At 52.4% G+C, this 20,774-nt stretch overlaps 2 long non-coding RNA genes across 3 annotated transcripts; both read right to left on the reverse strand.

Moving 5' to 3' along the window:
- Window positions 1-775: 775 nt before the first annotated feature.
- LOC121077766 lies at window positions 776-8,890 on the reverse strand. Of its 2 annotated transcripts, none has more exons than XR_005824302.1 (4): window positions 8,358-8,890; window positions 2,761-2,822; window positions 2,440-2,629; window positions 776-993 (listed from the first exon to the last, which is right to left on the reverse strand). It is a non-coding gene; the product is annotated as an uncharacterized LOC121077766 (long non-coding RNA). The 2 variants fall into 2 exon arrangements; XR_005824301.1 differs by having other exon boundaries at window positions 776-998; window positions 8,358-8,889.
- Window positions 8,891-12,425: 3,535 nt separating this feature from the next.
- Window positions 12,426-19,372, reverse strand: LOC121077768. Its single transcript, XR_005824304.1, has 3 exons — window positions 18,880-19,372; window positions 18,005-18,223; window positions 12,426-15,809 (listed from the first exon to the last, which is right to left on the reverse strand). It is a non-coding gene; the product is annotated as an uncharacterized LOC121077768 (long non-coding RNA).
- Between the last annotated feature and the right edge of the window lie 1,402 nt (window positions 19,373-20,774).

The raw sequence follows: 20,774 nt of genomic DNA on the forward strand, positions 1-20,774 counted from the left end.
CCAGCTCCTCCCGACAGATCAGATGCGGGAAATGTTAAAGTGATGCCTCGGCTCCCGCAGACCTCAGACACACCGAGCTCCTGCTGGCCCCAGCTGAGTCCAACACGGCCACCAGCACAGAGAGCAGCAGGGGAAAAACGCAGGGGGTGGTGGTTAAACAGAGAGGAAGGGATGCTGCCCGAGACGGGCGCTGCCTGACCCAGTCTCAGGGGAGCATCCCCAGGCTCGGCCACGCCACAGGGCCTTAGGGCAGTGCAGGCAGGGCGCTGACGCAGCTCGCAAGGCAAAGCCCTCTGATTTTTGGGCTCGCAGCTCCCACATGACTGAAAAACAACTGCTTGTTCTTTGTGCTGCTTCCCAACTTGTGACAGCAACCAGAAAGATTTTCTGAGCAGCTGGGTGATGTCTCCAGAGCAATTTTGCATTCAGACATCATCCCTGGGCAAGCTCGCTGGAAAGGAAACAACCTCAGGGGAATGCACACTATCACAGCCAGGAGTGGGTTTATGAGGTCAGCCACGAGCGTGGGGAGGAGGAGGGAGACCACGTCCAGACGGCGGGTATGGGGTTACGTACAGCTGGGCACAAGGAGGAGATGCTGGCAGAGAGCATCGGCAAGGGCTGAGCCACGGCAGAATTACTGTCGTGGAGAGAGTCACGAGTGCTGCTGAACGGTCAGAATGCTATTTCTGACAAAAAAAAAAAAGTTAAAACCAACAAAACAAAAACAAAAGAAAAACAGCAGCAAAAGAACACAAACAAAATAGACAAGAAATAAGCAGTTCTGAGGTATTTAATCCTTTCTGTACTTTTCAAACTTTATAAAGGTTCTGGCATTGCTAACAAGGTCAGATTTATTTTCCACTCTGCTGTTTCAGAGAAGCTGCAGCACTCTCAGTTCAGGTCCCACTCTTAGCTCCTGGAGAGCCCATCCTCCTCGGCACGGCACTCGCACTGAGCTCTTGTCTGCGAGCCAGCAGCAAGCAGGGGTACCTGGACTGGGGAAAATTAGTGGCTTTGAAAAAGGAGGCTTTGGGATCTGACAACATGAAGACTTCGTGCACTGAAGAAAGGAAAAAAAAAAAATCCTGATCCACTTTAACTACTGGCATTGCACAACCAAAGTTTTGGAATTAAATGCGTCAGGAAAGCATGACTTATCCTGCTGGAGTTTTACAGGACACCAGATTCTTTTGCATTTCAAACATCAGATTTTTCCTATGTGGACAGCCCAAAGCTCTGCCTCAAAAATAGGACGCCTGAGATCCTCTCAAGATGTTTGGGGAAGGCAAATGTAGAGCTCCTAATTCTTCATTTTCCTCTTGCCTTAGAAAAAAAAAAAATCCTGACGGGGTGAACCTAGGTACACACACACTTTATAAAAGCTTGTACTCTAGCAACAAGAGTAGGGAGAGGAGCAGTGTTTTTTTTTTTTTTTTTTTCTCCCTAAAACCGATATAAGGACCTTTGATACAGCTTGGATCTTAAAAATGCATCAAGACCCAATTTGGCCCATCTAGACTCTCCCCACACCCAGGTGAGGTGATAGCTCCCCCTCTGCAGGCAGAGTCAGCCTGCTTGGGAACTAAGGTATTAAATTTGGTACTGATTAAGTAGACCAAAGAGAATTACTTCTAAGCAGGCTAAAAATGTTAGTAGACAACAAATTAAGCATAGCGTTTAAATTCATCACTGGCTGCTAAAAGGCAAGTCACGAAGCAAGATGAAGAAAAGGAGACCACAGAAACAAAGTCCCTATCTGAAAGACGGGGTGTGTAGCATAAAGACCAGGAGGGGAAGAGACCTTCCAGGATCTTTTATTTACCTTGAGAGCATGTAAGGGCTCCCAAACCCACATCGAGACCCGTCCTGAACCTCGAGACCCGTCCTGAACCCACACCGCCCCTCTGTAGTGCAAAGCTCCTCACATTCGCACCCCTGCAGCCTCCCCCTGAAGCACAATACAAAGCTTTATGGGCAATTAGCGCTGCAAACATCAGCCCCTGATCAAAGCACGCTCCAATCAACACTATTAGCCTAATGAGAGGCAATGGGGAGGCTGAGAAAGACCCGAAAAGGCCAAAAGTTACCGCAGGGAAAGTGTCTGGGGGACTCCCTGCTGCATGGCAGAGACCCGAGCAGTTTCTCTTCCCAGGTGGCCGCTGGGCAGGTGTTCTCTTTTCTCTATTTCTTTTTATTGTCCCTCTGTCCAAAAGAACTTCTACTGCCGTTAGCAACAGATGCTCAGAATAAACCTGCGTGCAGGTCAGCCGGCCTTGCCAGCTTCGTGCACCACCAGGCAGAGATGCTGCAAGGAGGCTGAACCGGGAGGTGCAGTGGGACATCACATGGGGAACAAGACAGTGAAAAACGCAAGTTTCCTGTTAGGGGAAGATGCTGATGTGATCAATTTGTCTGACTATAAGAAAAGTCACTTACCATACCCCCAGGCTGCTCCCCCTGATCGGTGCACGCAGCCTGCGTTGTTGCAGGCTTCACCAGCATGCGTGGCTGCGGCAGCAGCTCGATGGGGTCGCACAAACCAGTGGGACAGAGCTGCCTGGACCAGCACCCAGCACACACAACCCAGGGAGAGGTCCAGGTGACACAGGGAGCTCCCCTGCCTCCTCTGTGCAAGAAAGGGAGGGCCCGGAAACTTAGGAAAGCTCTGCAGTAAGCGAGGTCACCCACGGTGCAAATTGCAAGGCAGCAGAAGTCAGGAAATGATTGCCCCCCATCTCCTGCCCAGTGTGTGCTCACCTGCACCGCGTTGTTGTTCAGCTCAGCCTCATCCAGCCCAGGGCTGCAGCCTCGATCTTTTCCTAGGAGATGAGGAGAGACCCAGAACACGACTGCCAGGACCCAGAGGGGAGCACAAGTCAATTTTGGGGCACGACTGCCTGCTGACTGCCAGAGCGAAGCAGTTTCTGACCCGGTCACACTCGCATGGTGTCTGCCCGAAGTCAAGACGTGCAGCTCCTTGCCTTTTTTACTCTGAGGTTCCTTCTCCTCTCCACCCTCCTGGTCTTTCTTTTCTGCCTCAGATAAGTTGTGGGGTGCTGCATGGGAACACCCCTCGGTAACACCCCAGCCTCTCCTTGTGCCGTGGCCGAGCAGAACCAAGTAACAATGCTCTGGCCATGCCACAAACAGCCTTATGAAGGGGTAGGGAAAGGCCAGAGCCTCTCCCTGGTGCTCAGACAGGCACACGGCCTTGACGGTTCCACACAGAGCACAGTAACCTGAAGACATTAAATTAAAGTGGAGACTTCAGGTCGAAGTGACAACATCCGCCTGCACATCAGAGCTCAGTGTGAGACACCATGGCAAAGGATTTGTGCAGCCACGTCCCAGGTAGCCGTGGGAGCACTTCAGGGGACAGGTTTGCAAGCTTGGTGCTGGAATGACTGAGGGATGCCCAAAATCGCCAGGTCCCTGGACCTTGCTGCTGCTTGTTCCCCCCTCCTTACATGTCAGGCTCCGACTGCCTCAGGAGCACCAGCAGCCCAAACACCACCCCTGTGCATGGAGGAACAGAGCGGGCTCAGACCTCATCCTGCACCCTAACCCTGCTGCTGGGGTGCCCCAAAACACCAGGCACAGCCCAGGGTGGCTGCAGAAGCCAGGGTGCCAGGGCTGGGGGGATGAGCACCCCTCCTCAGAGCCAGCCTATGGCTGTGCTCCTGCTCCTGCCTCCTCCCGTGGAGGCACCCCCGGCACAGAGCTGCTGACCTATTTTCAGCTGTGTGGGCACGCACAAGATCACAAGCAAAGGGCGCTTTGGCTTAGGATATTTAAAGGAAAAGACACTGATGCAACTGTCTCCAGAAACCACAGTGGCTCTTAGGATGTTTATTATCTTCCTGAGAAGCATCTTTGTGCATGGCTGTGGGAAGGAAAAAAAAAAGAAAAAGCACAAAGAGCAGTTGGGTAAAAGCAGAACAAAAAGCTCCATTAAGCTGCAAAATCACTTTTCAAGCAAAGCAACAAAAGGGTAATCACTGAGGATGCAAGAACTTGCAGATAAACTGGGCCTAGGACTAAGAGCACCTAGGACTCACCGCTGAGGAATGAACACATTTATAGGGAAGGAAACGAGGTGTGACGGCGCAGTGCTGCGGACATCCCCAGCCTTTGTCACTGATGGAGCAGCTGCCGGTGCAGACGCATCCCAGCTGTGTTCAAACAAGGCACCTTCCCAGGGATTCCTGTCCAAGATTCCAGATGGACTTGGACCAAGCTGTGAGGTGTTTAATCCACACCGCAGGCAGGTTTTGGAGCTGGCAGCATCAGCTAGTTTGAAGTTAGCTATTTAAACCAGGTACAATCTCTGCGCACAGATTGCTGAGGGTGAGGACCTTACTCCCTGGGTCTCAGGTACTGGAATAACAGATACCACAAAGGGAACCAAACCCTTCAACTGGGAAAAACCAACCAACCAACCAACCAAAAAGACCCCAGAAGCTGTACTGATGTTCACTAAACTTTCCTGCCAGCCACAGAAGGAGAAGATGTGCTGTGCTTGCTGCCCAGTGAGAGCCTGCAAACTGGCAGCTCCCGGCGCGCAGAGCAGACCCTGGGCTGCAGGGCGTGCGAGTCCGCCCCTGAGCCTGCAGCATCCTTGCTCGGTTGCTCCAGTGAAGGTCACTGTTGGAGAGGGCTCCAGCAGCTCGGTTTGCTGGCTTCATATCATGGATTGGGAAATGCCTGCTCACCCCCCCGAAGCACTCCACTGCACAGCACGAAGGATGCAGCGATGAGTAAGATAAGAACCATTACTACAAACAGAGACATCCACAACAATTACTCAAATATCACATGCTGGCAGCTCTCCTGGGGCTCTCCACACAGCTGGGAAAGGTGACGCTGCCGGGATTTGTTGGTAACAAACCTGGGGCAACATCCCACCCCAACGTGCACGGGCAGGAAGGGAAAAAATAGAGCTCAGCATCCTGAACAACGAAAACAGGAAAGGGCCACTTGCTGGGAAACCTGGACAAGGCTCTGCAGAGAAGCCTCAGATGCTGCCCCCAGCTCCCACACAGCTGGTGGGGACCTGCCCAACCCAAACCAGAGATGTGGGGGGGAAAAAGGCACCCTGCCACAGCAGGAGAAGGGCTTGGTGCTGGCAGGGGGAAGGGGACACGCTGTGCAGCAGCTCAGCTCTCCAGACCCCAAGGTGGGGGCTCTCCCATTGGGGACCCCCTCACCATGCCCCCAGATGCAGCCCCACAGAGAGCCAACCCCCCCCACCGAGCTCTGCCCGGGCCGGCCTCACTCCCCCCCCCCCCCCCCCCCGAACCTGTTTTTTATTTTCTGCGTCAGAAACATAAAATGGAGACTGCAGGAAAGAAAAACACTTTGTCTAAAATGGCTGAGGGAGAGGATGGAGTTGCACAGCAGTGCATGAGCACCCTCTGCTGCTGGATGGTCTGGGGGGGGGAATGACGCTGCAGCCCTGCTCCAGCCAGAAAACAGACCCCAACCAGCCTTCAGTGGGTCACATCACCTCTCATCACAGCCAAAAGATTTACCCCAAACACCTCATTAGCATCCTGGGCTCCTCCTGAGCTTTCCTGGTTGTCTCTCCCCTGCACCCCTTTCACATTCTGTTTTTCCTCACTGTGTTACATTCACAATCCTTAGGGAAAGGCTTAAAAACCAGGCACTTTTCACATAAACAAATCCCAACAGCTAAAGAGGTCACCCTCCAAATTTATGTATTTTTTCCAGGTTTGAGAAAAGCACTAAGTTTCACCTGTGTTAAATACTGCAGCAGGAAAGCTTCAGTGCAGGGTCTGTCCCGTGTGTTACCCCTCGTGGGAATGCACCCAGGCCCAGGGGTGGCAGAAAGGGACGAAGATGACACTGAACTGAGGTGACCGGGTGCTGCCCCTCAGCAAGGTCTAGGAGCCAAAGGGAACATGCAAAACCAGCCCAAGGACACCTTGCAAGCTGTTCCTTGATCCTCCAGCTTTCAAGCCAGGAATAAGTCAGCCTAGGGACAAATCTAGCTGAATCTGAAGATTAAATTCTCACGTGAACCTTATAGAAAGTTTTCCAGGGTCTGTTCAGAAAAGGCCAGAAGGTGTCATTCAGCTAGGAGAGGAAAATCACAAAAAGATTCAGCATCCTATGTCCTTTGTGGCAATTGGAGCAAACACCAAGGAGAATGAGAAAGCAAAGCAAAGATTTAAAAACGTTAGAGAGAAAAAGACAGGTAAAGCACTTATATAGGTAATTGCAGGAAAAATTATAACACCAAAACATATTTGCCCAGGAGCAGGGGGCCCAGAACATATTTTGGCACCATAACCACACACATCCAGCCTGGCCAACACTGGTTCTGGGAGCACCGGCGCTCTCACCCTGTAAGGCTGCATGCAGAAAGTCACTCTGGCTATGTGACAAACTCAAAGAGCCACTGAGGGCCTTTTTTGGGAAGGGACAGTCCCTTTTGGGGGATCATGGCCAGGCTGAGCTGCAGCCAGAGCTCTGCAGCGATGCTCCTGCCGCAGAAGCATGCCTGGGTGCAGGACACCCAGACCTGACCTTACAGCCATGCTGCAGATGTTACAGGCACATCCCCAGCACACAGGGGGACAAGCGAACCTGGCTCCGGCACAGCACACAGCTCCTCAGGTCAGAGCTGGTCAAAAAGGGCAGGAGGGGCAGCAGCATCGGTGCACAGCACAGGTATTTCTGCCCAGGAAGGGGCATCGAAAGATGAAGTGCCAGAACATCTCACCCAGTGAGCAATGGGGGTATGAGTAACTGCAAAACATAGTTTTGTGGCTACTAACCACCGGGGCATTCCCAGCACGCCCAGGGTGACTCAGTATGGGAGTAGGCAACGTGTCAGGGTGGACCCCAGCCTGGTGGGACGGTGCCACAGGGCAGGAGTGATGCTGGGAACTGAGGACTGGGGTACGCTGGCTCCTGGACCCATACCAGCAGCTGGGGAGGGCACGGAGGGGCAGCTGGAAAAGGGGAGCACCCCAACAGCACAGCAGCCATGGGCTCAGAGCACAGGGCTGGAGCGGGGCGTACTGGAAGGCACTGGGAGCCCTGCAATGGAGAGCAAGGGGATTGAGAGAAGGGCTTACATAACGCTCCCCAGGGATGTGTTTTATTTAACAGCACAAAAGACTGCAGGTCCCTGCTCCTGCTCTGGAGATGCTGCCTTTCTGTGCCAGGGCAGGAGGTTCCCTGCGACCCCCCTGTGCCCCCCAGCAGTAGATAGGGATCCCCCTCCCCTCCCAATCACAGCCTTGTCACAGGCAGAAAGGAGACAGAAATCTCCCGAGCCAGGCTGTCTGGCAGGACAAAGGCTCCTTGCAAGAGGCCGGGCGCAGGGAGGGTGCAGCGGGGGATGCTGCGTGCGCAGCCGGCTTTTCCCCTTTGTCTGGAAAAAGAGGTCACGGGGGGGTGCCGGGGGGATGCAGGGGAGGATGCTGGGGATGATGCTGAACAGCATCAGAGCCCCGTCAGCAACCAGCTGATTCCATCTCCCAATCCCCATCCCCTGACCTCATTTCCAGGCTCCGAGCCAATGTGGCTCAACTGCGCACATCTGGCGCATGAAAGTGGTACTGCAAGGAGCTTGAAAACTTCAACTCAGAGCAAGGGGACCACAGGTATTCCCAGAGAAAACCCCCCAATTTTCCAGGCCAGAGGAGCCCCCGGACCCCTGTGAAGCCACAAAACCCTAGAGCACCCCTGGCACTCAGCTGGGGCTCACCTGCCTGCCTCTCACGCACCAAACCATGGCTCGGTGCCGGCATCCCTGTGCGATGAGCACTATGGACACAGTGTGGGCCCCAGTGCCCCCCAGTAAGCACCCCACACCTGCACACAGCCCACCAGTATCCCCCAGGTGCTTCCCATGGTGGCAGCAGTTCCCCAGAGTTGCCCTGCAGAACCCAGTGCTGCCAGGCAGTTCCTGCAAGCAAACATCCCCTGTGGTGCCAGCACTAGCAAGGAAAGCAGACACACCTTATCCTGAGGATGAAGCCCCCCGGCACAGCCCTATCTCACTCCCACTCACTTTTCTACATGTCCTCTGCCAGAAATGCCACGTCACCTGGCAAAGCAAGGCACAGACAAAGCATGGCAGCAGGCAAAACACAGCACCAGGACATCTGCTGCTGCTGGACCAGCACCTGGAGGGCAGCAGGTGCCCCGTGGGTGCTGCTGTAATGGGACAGGGAGCGTAAGGAAAGGTCAGTCCCAGGTGTACAGACCACACCAATGCCTGGTACAAGACAAAAACATCAGCTGCTAAAATACAAGGCTGTGTTACAGAAAGCTTCTGAGCTGGGACACGCAGGTGGGAAGCGGTGGTATTGTACACGTACCTCCCAGCCCAGCCGGCACTTTGTGCACCTGTGCTTCTCGGTAGTGTACTTGCAATGAGAAGTGACTCCAGCTTCTGGGAACTGCAGTTTCAGTGTACAGGCCCCAAACCCTTTCCTATGACATCACACAAGGATCAAGAACCTCACGTATCCCATGAAGATGAAACACTGACAGGACCCTAAGAAGAAAGCCCTCCAAACAGGTTCTGCCTCCTTTGAGAAACAAAATTTCAGTCTTCCTACAGTACTGTTCCCCAAACCCTGTCACAGTACAGTGATGGTGTTAGCATGTTCTATTGGGCTCATGCAGCAAGGTTTTGGTAGCGGGGGAACTGTAGGGGTGACTCTGTGAGCAGAGCCCAGCAGCTGCCCCATGTTAGATGAGAGCCAGATCCAAAAGGAGCTGCTGCTGGGCAGAACCGAGACAGGAGCAGTGCTGGTTGGGCCTTGGGGAAAGCAGAATGGAAAAAGGGAAGAAAGCTGAAAACAGCAGCTGGGAGAGAGGGGTGAGAAAGGAGAGAGAACCAGCCCTGCTGACACCAAGGTCAGTGCAGGAGGTGCTCCAGGCACACAGCAGCAGTTCCCCTGCAGCCTGTGGAGAGGCCCCTGGTGGAGCAGGCTGTCCCCCTGCAGCCCATGGGTCCCACATGGAGCAGATCTCCACGCTGCAGCCTGTGGAGCAGCCCCCGGTGGAGCAGGTGGATGCGGCCTGGAGGAGGCTGCGGCCCATGGAGAGCCCCCGCAGGAGCAGGCCCCGGGCCGGAGCTGCAGCCCGTGGAGAGGAGCCCACGCAGGAGCAGGGGGTCTGGGGGGAGCTGCCGCCTGTGGGGGACCCGTGCTGGAGCAGTTTGCTCCTGGGGGATGGACCCCGTGGTACTGAGCCGTGTGGGAGCAGTTCTTGAAGAGCTGCTGCCTGTGGGCAGCCCTCGCAGGCTCAGTTCGGAAGGACGGCATCCCGTGGGAGGGACCCGGCGTGGAGCAGGGGCAGAGAGTGACCGTGAGGGAATGGTGGAGATGAAGTGCCAGGGACTGACCGCAGCCCCCAGTCCCCGTTCCCTGCACCATTTGGGGGGGAAGGAGGGAGTGGAGGGTGAATGGAGGGAGGGTTTCTCACTGCTCTGGCTTGTTAGCAATAGGTAATAAATTACATTAACCTCCCTATGCTGAGTCTGCTTTGCATGGTAACTGGTGAGGAATGTCCCTGTCCTTATCCCAACCTTATTCTTGCTTTTTCCCCCACCCCCCCCATCCTGTTTTCTTCCCCTATTCCTTTGAGGAGGGAGATTGAAAGAGTGGAGTGGTGGAGCTCAGCTAGCTCTCAGTGTGAAACCACGCCGCGTGTTATCCAGCATCATGCCAGGAGAAAATAAGAAGCAAGAGCAGGGAGATTTTTTAAGAGAGAATAGCCACCAGTTTCAACAAGGGAAATCCTGACAATATAGGCTGAATTATTTTCACAAGGATGGTTAAACACCAGGGAAGGAAGCCCAGGTAAGTCCAGAGTGAATCTGCATTACTCTGCGATGCTGTAAGGATGCCTGGTGAGTTTCCCCCACTCGCTCTCCTCAGCAGACAGTTTTGACCCAGAACTTACTAACTCACAGGCCTGGGGAGAGGGATTTCCATTTTGTCCAAGAATGTTTTTAAGCAAGAGAAGAGAAAAATTTCTGTTCTTGTTCAGTGCCACTTTTCAGCCAACAGCAGCACAAAATGCACATCTGCTAGAAGACAGAAGCAACAGCTTCAGGATCTTGAAGGCCTCTGCTTCACTAGATACAGAGGTCTGGGCTGAAAAGTGAGAAGGAAGGGAGGTTTTGATTAGGGCAGACATCATGCCAAGGCTACCTGCAGTAAGGCACTTGTGAGCAGGGGAAGCAAAGCCTCCCAATGTCCTGCAAATCTGAGGATGTATGAAGAGTGTGTGGGGAAGCTTTACTGCATCTGTGAGCACCTGGACAGACGACCAGCTAGCCCCTGCTTAAAAAAACATTTTGCTTGAAAGTGCTGGGCAGCATTTTCAGAGAGAAGCAGTTTCATTCTCAGAACAAACTTGGGTTTGGTATACGCACCAGGTATTCAGGGCCTTGCCCCCCCCTTGCTGGGTGTTTAAAGTTCCTCCAATTGTAATGGGACATTACATTTCCATGTATTAGGAGCTGAATACCTTTGTTGATCTGGCCTTGGAGCTAATGAGCCTCTGATTTCCAGCAAAGCTCTGGATCTTTCAGTATCACTGCCTCCTGCCTCTCTACATTACTCCTAGCAGAAAATAAAACAGATAAATACAGAAGGAACTTTCCCCACAAGCTTTTTTAGTTCAGAAAACAGCCTAATACAGAAAGCGACTGCATGTGCTTGAATGCATTATTTGGAGCAGTGTACCTGAGACTGAAGCCCCCAGCCCATACCTGAGACTGAAGCCCCCGGCCCACGCTGTGTTACCAGTGCAGCCCGGACAAGCACTGCTCCCCATGGCTGGAGGACGTAAAAAAAATCACAAAGTAAGAAAAAGTGCCAATGTGGAAGGAACCTCTGGGTAACAGGGCTGCTCTGCCACACCTGAGGCAGAGCACCACACTCCGGTGGCCGAGCTGGCTGCAGACACGTGCCAGGGTGTGAGGGGCTAGCACACAAGTGACCCAGGAGGGGCACCTGTGTGCTTGGGTGAGCAAACTCTGCTCCTGTGTGGCCTGGTGACAGCAGAGGAAGAAACCTGCCTCTGACAGGCTGTGTAGGTGCCTCAGGGTGCTACAGCACCACCAGACCTCTCATATGGAGCACAGCCAGGGCTCTGCTTCCCCTAAAAATCCGCATCCAGGACTGGAAATTTGCCCTAAGTCTCTGAATTATGTTTGTAAACAACATGCTGCAGCAGGCTGACAAAGCCTCCATTGAAAGCAAGAGATCCATGTGCCACCTGGTGTCCAAAAGCAGATCTGCACCGTGACCTGAACTGCTAACAGATTTTTAAAGTTTAAAACTTAAATAATATCGCCACCAGGACAAGCACCCCCCTGCTCAGCTGCAGTAACACAGGGTGCCACCCTACTTGTCCTAAATACATGCACATCAGAGTACAGACTGTCAGAAAACACCTGTGTTGTCCTTCCAGGTCACTTCTGACCCAGTAGGCAACTGTTTGCCAGGCTTCCGAGTCCTATAGAATCAAACTGTGAAACTTAAACAAACAAAGATAAAGGAAAAAAAATAGGACATTCAGAAAAGCAGCCCTCAGCTTATAAACCAAAAGAAGAGGGGAAACACGACGTGGATGCTTCCAGTACAAGCAGCTGCTGTGACTGAAGTCTGGGGACACTGCAGAGCAACAGAACAAGTTGCTGCTGATGAAGAGGCAGCGTCAAGTGGCCTTACAGCAAAGTCTTGCTCTCCCTACAGCTGGTGGCATCACACAGGCAGGTGCTGGGCCATCAGCAGCCAGAGCAGCTAGGGTTGGCCCTGGGGCAAAGCACCAAACTGCTTCTGGAACTAGAGAGCAGACACAGCACACACGTGTCATTGTGCCTCCAGAATCGGGCAGGCCAGCCCCATTCCTGTGGCAGTTTTGCAGCAGAGGATCACCAGAACTCACCACTGCTCCCTGAAACTGTTCCAGGACATCTGCAGGGGATGCTTGGCTCTACTGGTCCCTACTCTTCTCCTGAGAAAACTTCCAAGGAAACCATCTGCTCCCATTACATCCCTGTCACACCCAGCATGAGGGGAGATGACCGCTGAACACTTTTCTGCTCCCCATACTCTCAGCCCTACAAGATCAGGGATGGGGAGAAGATGACACCACTGTGGCTAGCCTGCAAACGTGCCAGTCTTCTGGGCACTAACACAGCCCGGGCATGGCAGGCGATCCTGCTGGTCCCACCTCCTGCCAAGGGGTGGAGAAGGTGGGAAAGAAGCTTTAGGGGGTAAAGGCCAGGTGTAGTTGGGCAGCACGCACCAAAACCAGCCCCTGGCAGCACCAGGGAGTGCTGACTACAGCTTCCCCTGCTCAGACAGGCTGGGTGCAGCCAGGCAGGGAGGGCATCCACAGCCATCCCAATAACTGGGCTGGAAACTTATCAGTGACAGCATTGCCAGGTCTGTTTCTGAAGGCATGACAGCATATTTAGGCCAAAATGCTCTAATGTCCTCTGAAAAATTAGATACAAGCTCCTGGCAGCAGCAAGATGCGGGGTGACCCCAGCCACTGCTCTGCCCTGACCATGCAGGGTCCCAAATTCTGCTCCTGCAGACGGCAGCTCCCTCAGTTTTGGAGGGCATCTCATCCCTACGCTTCATCTGTGGTCCCCTTCACAGGGCTTTCTCTCTATTCCCTTTTTGGCTAGGTTAGCTAGTTGTGCTTGCTCTGGGTAATTAGGAGGAAGGAAAACTAAGGCAGAGCAGAGATGCAAATGACCCATCCCAGCACAGCTGAAGAAAGGGCAAGGGTCCAAGTGAGGCAGTCCCATTAATTACCAGAATAAATGACAGGGTACAGACCTAAAACAATATGGATTTTCCCTTCAGGAGGATGCACAGACCTTCTCCCAGCTTGTACCACAGCTCTGGCTTAAGAGCCCAAGGGCTGTGAGCAACAGCAAGGTTGACAAACCCTGGTGTGCTGTGTTTTGGGGCCTGGCACAGCCCCCAGTGTGGGGGACACAAGCCACCTCATTAATTTCCCATGCCACCCCCGGCTCCCAGTTGCTCAGCAGAGCAGAAGTGGTGCAGGGCCTGGGGCTAACTCTGGGCCCAATTAATTTAAGCTGTGCTCAGAAGCTAACAGGGTCCTTACCAGGCACCCAGAGCAATGGGAGCTCATGGATGCTGTTAAGTTTTGTGCTCCTTCAGCCTGTGGGAGCTGAGCAGACCCTGAGATCAGCATTCCAGAGATGCCCACGCTGCACAGGCAGTTAACCCCATCACAGCCTGCCCTGCAGGATTCAATAACTGCTTAGAGACTCGGCTACAGCCAGGCTGCATAAGGGATGAGGCACTGGACAGCAGAGGAAAGATGAGAAAGCACAGATGCTTCCAGAAACACAGGCAGATGTCATTTCTGCCTGGGAATTTCCAGGTCCTTCCCTATCACTGTGAACTCCAGAATACCAAAGTTACCTGGAAGGTAAGCATCCACTTGCATTGATGCCAAAAGGCAAAACGTGGATAGGATGTGTAATGCCTTTTGTGTTACCGTGCAGACGCAGAGTGGAAAACTGTCCCCAGGTGATGCTGCAGCCATTTAAGAGACTAAACACAAGCCTACACACAGCCCCAGGATGGCACAGGTGGCACAACGAGCTGCCTGCTGCTCCCAGAAGCTTCCCTGGCCCTTCCCTCACCCTACTCCTGCCTGTGCATGTGGAACAAAACAGTTGAGACGATGTGCCACAGCTTTGCAGCACATTTGTGTGCTCCGGATCTGATATTACAAGTTCCTGGAGATCAGAGCAAACATCACCTGCCCACAGAGGCTGAGATGTGCTGGGGAAGCCAGGAAATCATGGAAGGAAGCATTAGGAAAAGGGCTGCATCCAGACTGCAAACACCACCTGGCGGCCACTGCGAGGCAGCCTGTTCTCTGCTGAGGCCTGGCCTGTGGATGTCAGGATGTGTCTGCAGAAGAACAGGTCTCTGAGGAATATGCAGCTCCCTTCCCTTGACCAAGGTCATTTTAAGGCAGAAGGAAAGCTCAAAGGCAGGAGCCTCTTCCCCACTTCCACCTTGTGAGGAACATAAGGGAGATGTCTATGCTCACCACCTTCCAGCCCTCATATTTATGCATCCCCTCTATCGCAGGGGCTCAGGGCCCGCCCGAAGCATCAGAACATAACACAGCTACAAACCCTGTCTTGAGGACAGGGACAAGCTCCCTCTAAAGGACAGGGCTGGAGCTCCAGGAGGAGCAGAGGGCAGATGCACCGCAGGCTCCCTCTGCCCAGGCAGTGTGCTTGTGCAGCTGCCTGGGTCCTGCTGTTCTTCCCCATGCACAAAGGCAGGGAAACAGCAAAAGCCCAGGGGAGGCTTGTGGCAGACAGGGGACATTACTCAGTCACCTCTAGCTCAAAGCAGCGCAAGGACCTCACTTCTTTCACCCATTTTCTGGCCAGTAAGCCCAGCTAGTGCAGCCTGGACCATCTCCAGCTACTGCACACACTCCTGAGGAAGGCTGACTGCTGTCTTCTCCTGCCATTGGTCCTGCCATGGAGTTCATCACTGCACAGCCTGCCCTCTGCCACCACCATGAACACTGCCTACAGCTGACTCCTGCTCCGCTTCACAAGCTGCTTGCGAGTCACACCAAGATGTGGGCACAGAGCCAAGAGACCCCTCGTGGCTGGAGAGGACCTAGCTGTCCTGAAGGGCTTCCAAAACCTTCTCCAGATCTTACTAGGTACTGACAGCTTATTAAGCCAACTCTCACACAGGTGACGCAACTCAGGTCAGCAATGAAGACCTTTGAGCCCACCAGAGCCTTCAAAGGTGGCAGAGGAAAGCACAAACCAGCAGGCTGCAAACCGGAGGGCCTGGAGATGGGAGGTGGGCACCTGGCTGCAGGTACAGACCTAGCCCAGCCTCCCTCCAGGCATGGGCTCCAAATCCCGACAAGGAGCTGGCGGAGTCCTAGCAAGAGACAGCCCAGAACCACACAACCAAATGCTGGGCTCTCTTTACCAGTACCCATGTCATGTACTTTTATCGAGCAGTGTGGTTACCTGCTGCTTCCATATTCACACAGCTGGGATTATTGAATGGGGTGCTAACACAAAGCCACCTCACAACACTTTCTACAGGAGAGAGGGCTGAAAGCCTTCAGTTAACACCACAAACATAAACTTCATTAAATACCAGAGAGTGCATTCATCGGTGGCTACAGGCTAAGGAACAGTCTGCACCTCTCCTCTTGACACGTGGAAAGGGGCACGTCATGCTGCAAAGGGCATCTGGCCCACCAGCAACCCCCAGAGCCTCCAAGGATTTCTGCTCCCTGTGCTGCTCTGCCTCACCCTCTCTGCACACAGAAGTTGCAATGAAATCACCTCCTGTACAGAAAACAGACTTTTCTATAGACTATAGGAAGCAGTGCCATGAAAAGCCTTAAAAAGGGTGACGTGAGACACAAGGAAGGAGGAGTTTGCTTGAGTGAAAGGTGCGAGGCAGCCTTTACAGGCAGGTCTTACCTTGGTCCAATTCGGTCTCTGCAGCTGTACTGCTGGCTCACGAACCCGCTGTGGGGACAATCCCCACGGACGCACCCGAGGTGCGGAGGCTGCCCTGAATCCGAAGCCAGCTGAAGGGGGGAGAACGGCCACTCCTGGTGGAGGCAGATGGGTGCTGGAGCTCCCTGGCAGCGGAGGTGCTGGTGGTGGCTGGATGATCCCTGCAGTGCCTGGAAGCACAGCAGCAGGAGCCATTTCTCTCTTGGTGTCCTCAAGTTCTTTTTTTCAGCCCATTGACCTGAAGCAGAAACATGCAGAACACGATGAAGAGCTCAGCGTCACAGAGCAAATGGCACCAAACATGAGGCCAGATCACTTGGGAGATGCAATCTCAAATTCCTTTTCTTTCCGTCACAAGATGCCACCACATTCCCTTCTCAATGACACATGAGAGCAGAAGGCAGCACTGTAGGTGACCTGCATGACCACTTAGGGGCTGGGAGTCCTCTTCCCAGGAGCTGGCGCAGGGAAAGATGCATCCCTGCAGCAGGGTGACCTCCGAAGAGGTCTGGCTGGCAGGCCACAGCAGGAAGCTAATAGTGCCCCCAGAAATCAGTGGTTGAGACAGGTCTCTCTCTCTATATATATGTAACAGATAATATAGAAACAGGTCTATATATATATATATGTAAATAAAAAAACCCTAGCAACCCATGCCTATGAATGTCAAACAGCAGCCTGCTAGAGACATGCTCTGTAACACAGAGTGCAAACAGAATGGGGATTTCTCCCTATCTGCTGATCCTAATGTCAGTGAATATAAAAAGGGAAGAAATTCTACGCAGGTGTGAACAAAAAGGCTCCTGTAGAGACTCAGTAACTGCACTGAGGCTCTGAGTTATGAGCTGAAGCAGAAATAACAGTGATTAATAGCCCAGCACTTGTACTGACTTTGTGTACAGATGAGAAAAAATATCTAGAAAAAAAAGTCTTAGAGAGGAAATAACTCAAGGGGCATTTCTTTCCAAAGTCCCTGCTTTTCCCCAAAGCACCTGTCTTTGGATTGGGACAGGGGATCCACAGGACAGCCAGAGTCTGTGCTCTTGTGCTCATGTCCACACCACTGCCAGCCTGTGGTCCTTGCTGTCTGACCTACCCGAGACCCTGCCAGGCCGCCTCCTGGACTGCTGGACCCCTTTCCACCATCTCCCCTCCTGATCTCCCTTAGCTTTTGACCTGACCTAGGCATCAGCCAGCACAAGCCTGATGAAGCCTCTGTCCTGCAGTCCCCAGCCTCATCCAGGGCTGCCACAGCCCACCGCCAGTCCGAAGCAGCCCAAGCTGCAGCAAGCTGAATGCTGCCTTCACTCGGATCCGTTCTCTCATCTTCTCCAAGGTAAACAGCCAGAGTGAGGAAACTCAATAACAGAGATGTTTTTCTTCCTCTCCTCCAGCAGAACAGTCGCTTACAAAAGTGCATTGTCACCAAGAAAGGGATTTCAATAAAGTTTCCATTTCAAGACTGCTTGCTTTAGATAAACAACTGCCAAGGGCTTTATCTTGCTCCCTGTTTCTCTTGCGGGTAAAGTCGATACATGTTCCAAAGAACAGCACGCATTTTGTATTTTATCAGACAAGGGATTTAGGAGGCAGAAGTGTCTGCATTGAAAGCAGAGACCAAACCCAAGTCCGCACAGCCTGCCAGTGCTCCAGGCAAAGCGCAGTGTTCAGTGCAGCCACAGGAGCTGAGGACACACTGAAACGTGGCACCTTGCCAGACACCCACCGCATTTCTGCTTTTTCCTCCTCACGCAGAGGAGGAAGGAGAGCATGGCAGTCTTAGGAGCAAGCCTCCCACGGTTTTTCTTTGATAATAGGGAGAGGAAAAAAAAGCACAACCCTTAGAACATGCTTAGCAACTTCTGGAGGAGGCTGGGTGTCTGTGGAAAAGCCAAGACACAAGGGCCAGTCCCACAGAAGCCAGGTCACTGCAGCACAGAGCTGCAAGATGCTGAGCTGGAATAAGCGTGTGAGGGGAATGCCCGACAAAATGCAAGATTCAAGACAGACAACGTTATTCATGTTAAATGTATGATTCAAACCTTTTTAGCACACATCAAAACTCCAGAGCTGACTGTGGAGCAGAAAAGCAGGGCAGCACTCAACTCAGAGAATGCCTACCCAAAGACAACGTCTGGACAAGGGAGAAATGAAAGAGTAGTCATTTGTGGACTGATCCTTTTTGCCTCAGGTCTATGGCTACCGTTAAGAGAAAAGGGAAACAGCAAGCAGCTAGAAGCAGCCCAGCACCATTCAGCCTCTTCATCTTTCCCCTAAATCCACATGCTAAAGCAGAGGTGGGTCATGTCATCTTGAGGGCACTCCATCAATATCACTGACCAGTGGACTCATCATTATTTCTCCTCCTTCCATTGCCACCTCCCCCGAGAGAGGACCAGAGCTCGGTCTCGCTGTAACCCACTCCCAACTTACCAGCCCACGCCACAGCCCGTGGCGTACCTCCTCACTCAAACAGGAGAATTTCCTTTCCAGCTCCTGCTTCTCTGCAGCCACTTGCTGTTTCTCCACATCTGGGATCTCCTCACCATGCACATCAAGTACACATCAAGTACTTTCTCCTTGAAGTCCCTTTTCATCCTCTTCATTTTGATTTGCAGCTCTTGCTGTGCAGGCAGTCAGTTCTGCGTCCAGCTGCAGAGGCAATGAACAGATGGGCTGAGCAGGGATGTACAAGGAATATGTAGGGACAGGGAGGGGGGCATCCTATTTTTCCCCTCCAAAACCTCTAAAACTTCAACCACCTGGCCATCACACAGCACTCCAGTCACACAACCAGAGATGACAATTCATGGCTCTGTCTAATCCAAGAGGCCAAAAAACCTCATAGCTGATCTCCACTCCAGTAGGAATGGACCCCAGGTTTCCCATATCACATACACTGGGACAGGTGCAGTGACACCTTTCTTGATGGGAAGAAGTCAGATTTGGCACAGCCTGGAGACTGCTGCTCACCTGGCAGTGACAGGAACTGTATTTTTCAATTACATCCCATCACAGCTTCAATTTCCTGTCAGACAAATTGCAGGTGACTGTCTGACTGGCTGTGAGCTCAGGAGGCAGGGAAGCCCCATGCCCACAGCTCAGATGTTGTTTTCCCCTCACTGTGACAGATGCAACATTTTTGTTAATTAAGATGCAAACACATGCTCTTCTTCTGTCAGAGGTCAAGCATAATGTGTACAGCAGTAATTAATTAGGCAGAAGTGACTGGCAGCACTTGTAGTCCAGCATCAGGTACAACAGGCTTTATTTTGATTCCTGCTGTCCTAGCCGTTACCTGACCTCACCATCAGCCAAAACCCTTTCTCTCCAGTTTCACCACCCTGGCTTCATCTGGTTTATCAATCCAGTTATCTAAAAAGGAAAGGAAGGGAAAGACAATTAAAGAAAAAACACTGTTGTAGACACGTTCCCCTTTTCTTTCCCCAGTATTGCCACAAGCCCCAGGATGCCCCACACCACTCCATGCAGGGCCGTGCTCTGCCCCTGCCAGCAAACCCCATCTGCCCACTGTCGTACTGCTACTGCAGCACCTCTGCCTGCAGACTGACTTGCCCTTCCCCGTGGGAGGACACTGCGAGATATTGGCTTCTTTTGGAAGCTGCTGTCAATAAAAACACTGAACCCTGGCAGCGCTCCCAGCCCAGACACAGCAGCATTCTGGATCTGATACCAGTGGCATCGCTGTGCCCCAAGCCATGGGAGACATGCCCCAAAGAGGGTAGTGAACAGCAGCCTGGAGCCCTGTCCTACATGCAGGGTAGGGGTGGGAGCAGAAAACTGAGCATCGCTCAGTATTCCAGCCCTGTGTTTTTGAAACTTACCTTCCCCTACTACGGATGTGATTTCGCAGAGCTGGGTTTTGGCTCAAAGAGGTGAGTTTGTTGTTTTCTTGATTCCAAAAACATGAACAGGAGGGAAACCTGCCTTCCAGCCCACACTAGGCAGTGGAGAGCAGAAACAGGAAAATCCTACCCACGGTGGGGGCGTGGATCACATCAAAGGCTGCCGAGTGAGACGAACAAGAAACAAGAAGGCATCATTAGTTTCTGTGCACCACTAGGAAAACTTGCTCTATAATTATTAAACATCGTCCAATCCAACATTTCCAGGAACTGGAAAATGAGATTTTATGAGCACAAAGCTCTTTTAATCAAGGGGAAAACAGCTCTTAAATTGCCTGATCAGAGCCTGAAGCTCCCCAGTTTTCTCACTAATGACCTGGAGGCTAAAGGTAGAGATCAGCCAGTGACTTGCCTTCCCCTCCTCAGAGGACATGAAAATTTCTGTCAGTACCACCCAGACATTCAGTTGCTTCCGAGCGAGCTCAGCAGCTCCCAGAGCTGAACGCCACAGGATGGCTGGACAAGGCAGGGAGCAGGAACCAGCCACCAACCTGTCATCATCATCCTCACAGAGCCAGGCCGGGGCTCTGCCTCCCCTCTCGGCATCAGAGGCGAGCTCTGGAGAAGCTTCCGAGGCTGGACTTGGGGCTTCCCATTGATGGAAGCCTGAAACAAAATGATAGCAAACAGCGTGGGTGCGACAGTGCTCATGTATTTTGGTACTAGACAGGATCCTGAAGGCAAGGTAAAGAATAAAAATAGACCAGCTTAACTAAGTGTTCTGAAGAAAATTAGTTTAATTCTATTAATTATAATTGATGATTTTAATAATTATTTTTGATTGTTATTTCTAACATCATGTGGGCATTTCTTCCACACTAAGGGAAATGCAAATGTTACAAATGCACAGCAGAGCTCAGCTTTTTGCACTGCCCGTTGTTTCTTTACGAGACAGCCTCAGGAACTGAATTTGGGATAGAAAAAACAAACAGGAGAGCCCAGGTGCTGTGATGGAGAGGCTGGGCCATGACAGGAGCAGGAAAGACTCACCTGAAAGCCTGAGTGCACAGCAGCAAACAGGCGTCTAATGAAGAGGGGACAACGTGCAAGCTTGCAGCCAGTTAGTGCGTGCTTGCAAACAATGGCAATTGATTACATTGCATTTACAGTAATCATCAGCCACAATCAGACTGAGCCAAAATCAAATTGTGCAGAAGTGTTTGAGAGGAGTGGAAATGTAGCAACATGCAGCTGCCGAGGCTAAAGCAGGCTTCATGAGCAGACCTCACCTGAGCTGGAGGTCCCGCGCTGGGCCATGGTGCGCCTCTCACTGGAGC

Source organism: Cygnus olor, chromosome 14, assembly GCF_009769625.2.
Source record: "Cygnus olor isolate bCygOlo1 chromosome 14, bCygOlo1.pri.v2, whole genome shotgun sequence".
In the NCBI taxonomy this organism is placed as follows: Eukaryota; Metazoa; Chordata; class Aves; order Anseriformes; family Anatidae; genus Cygnus; species Cygnus olor.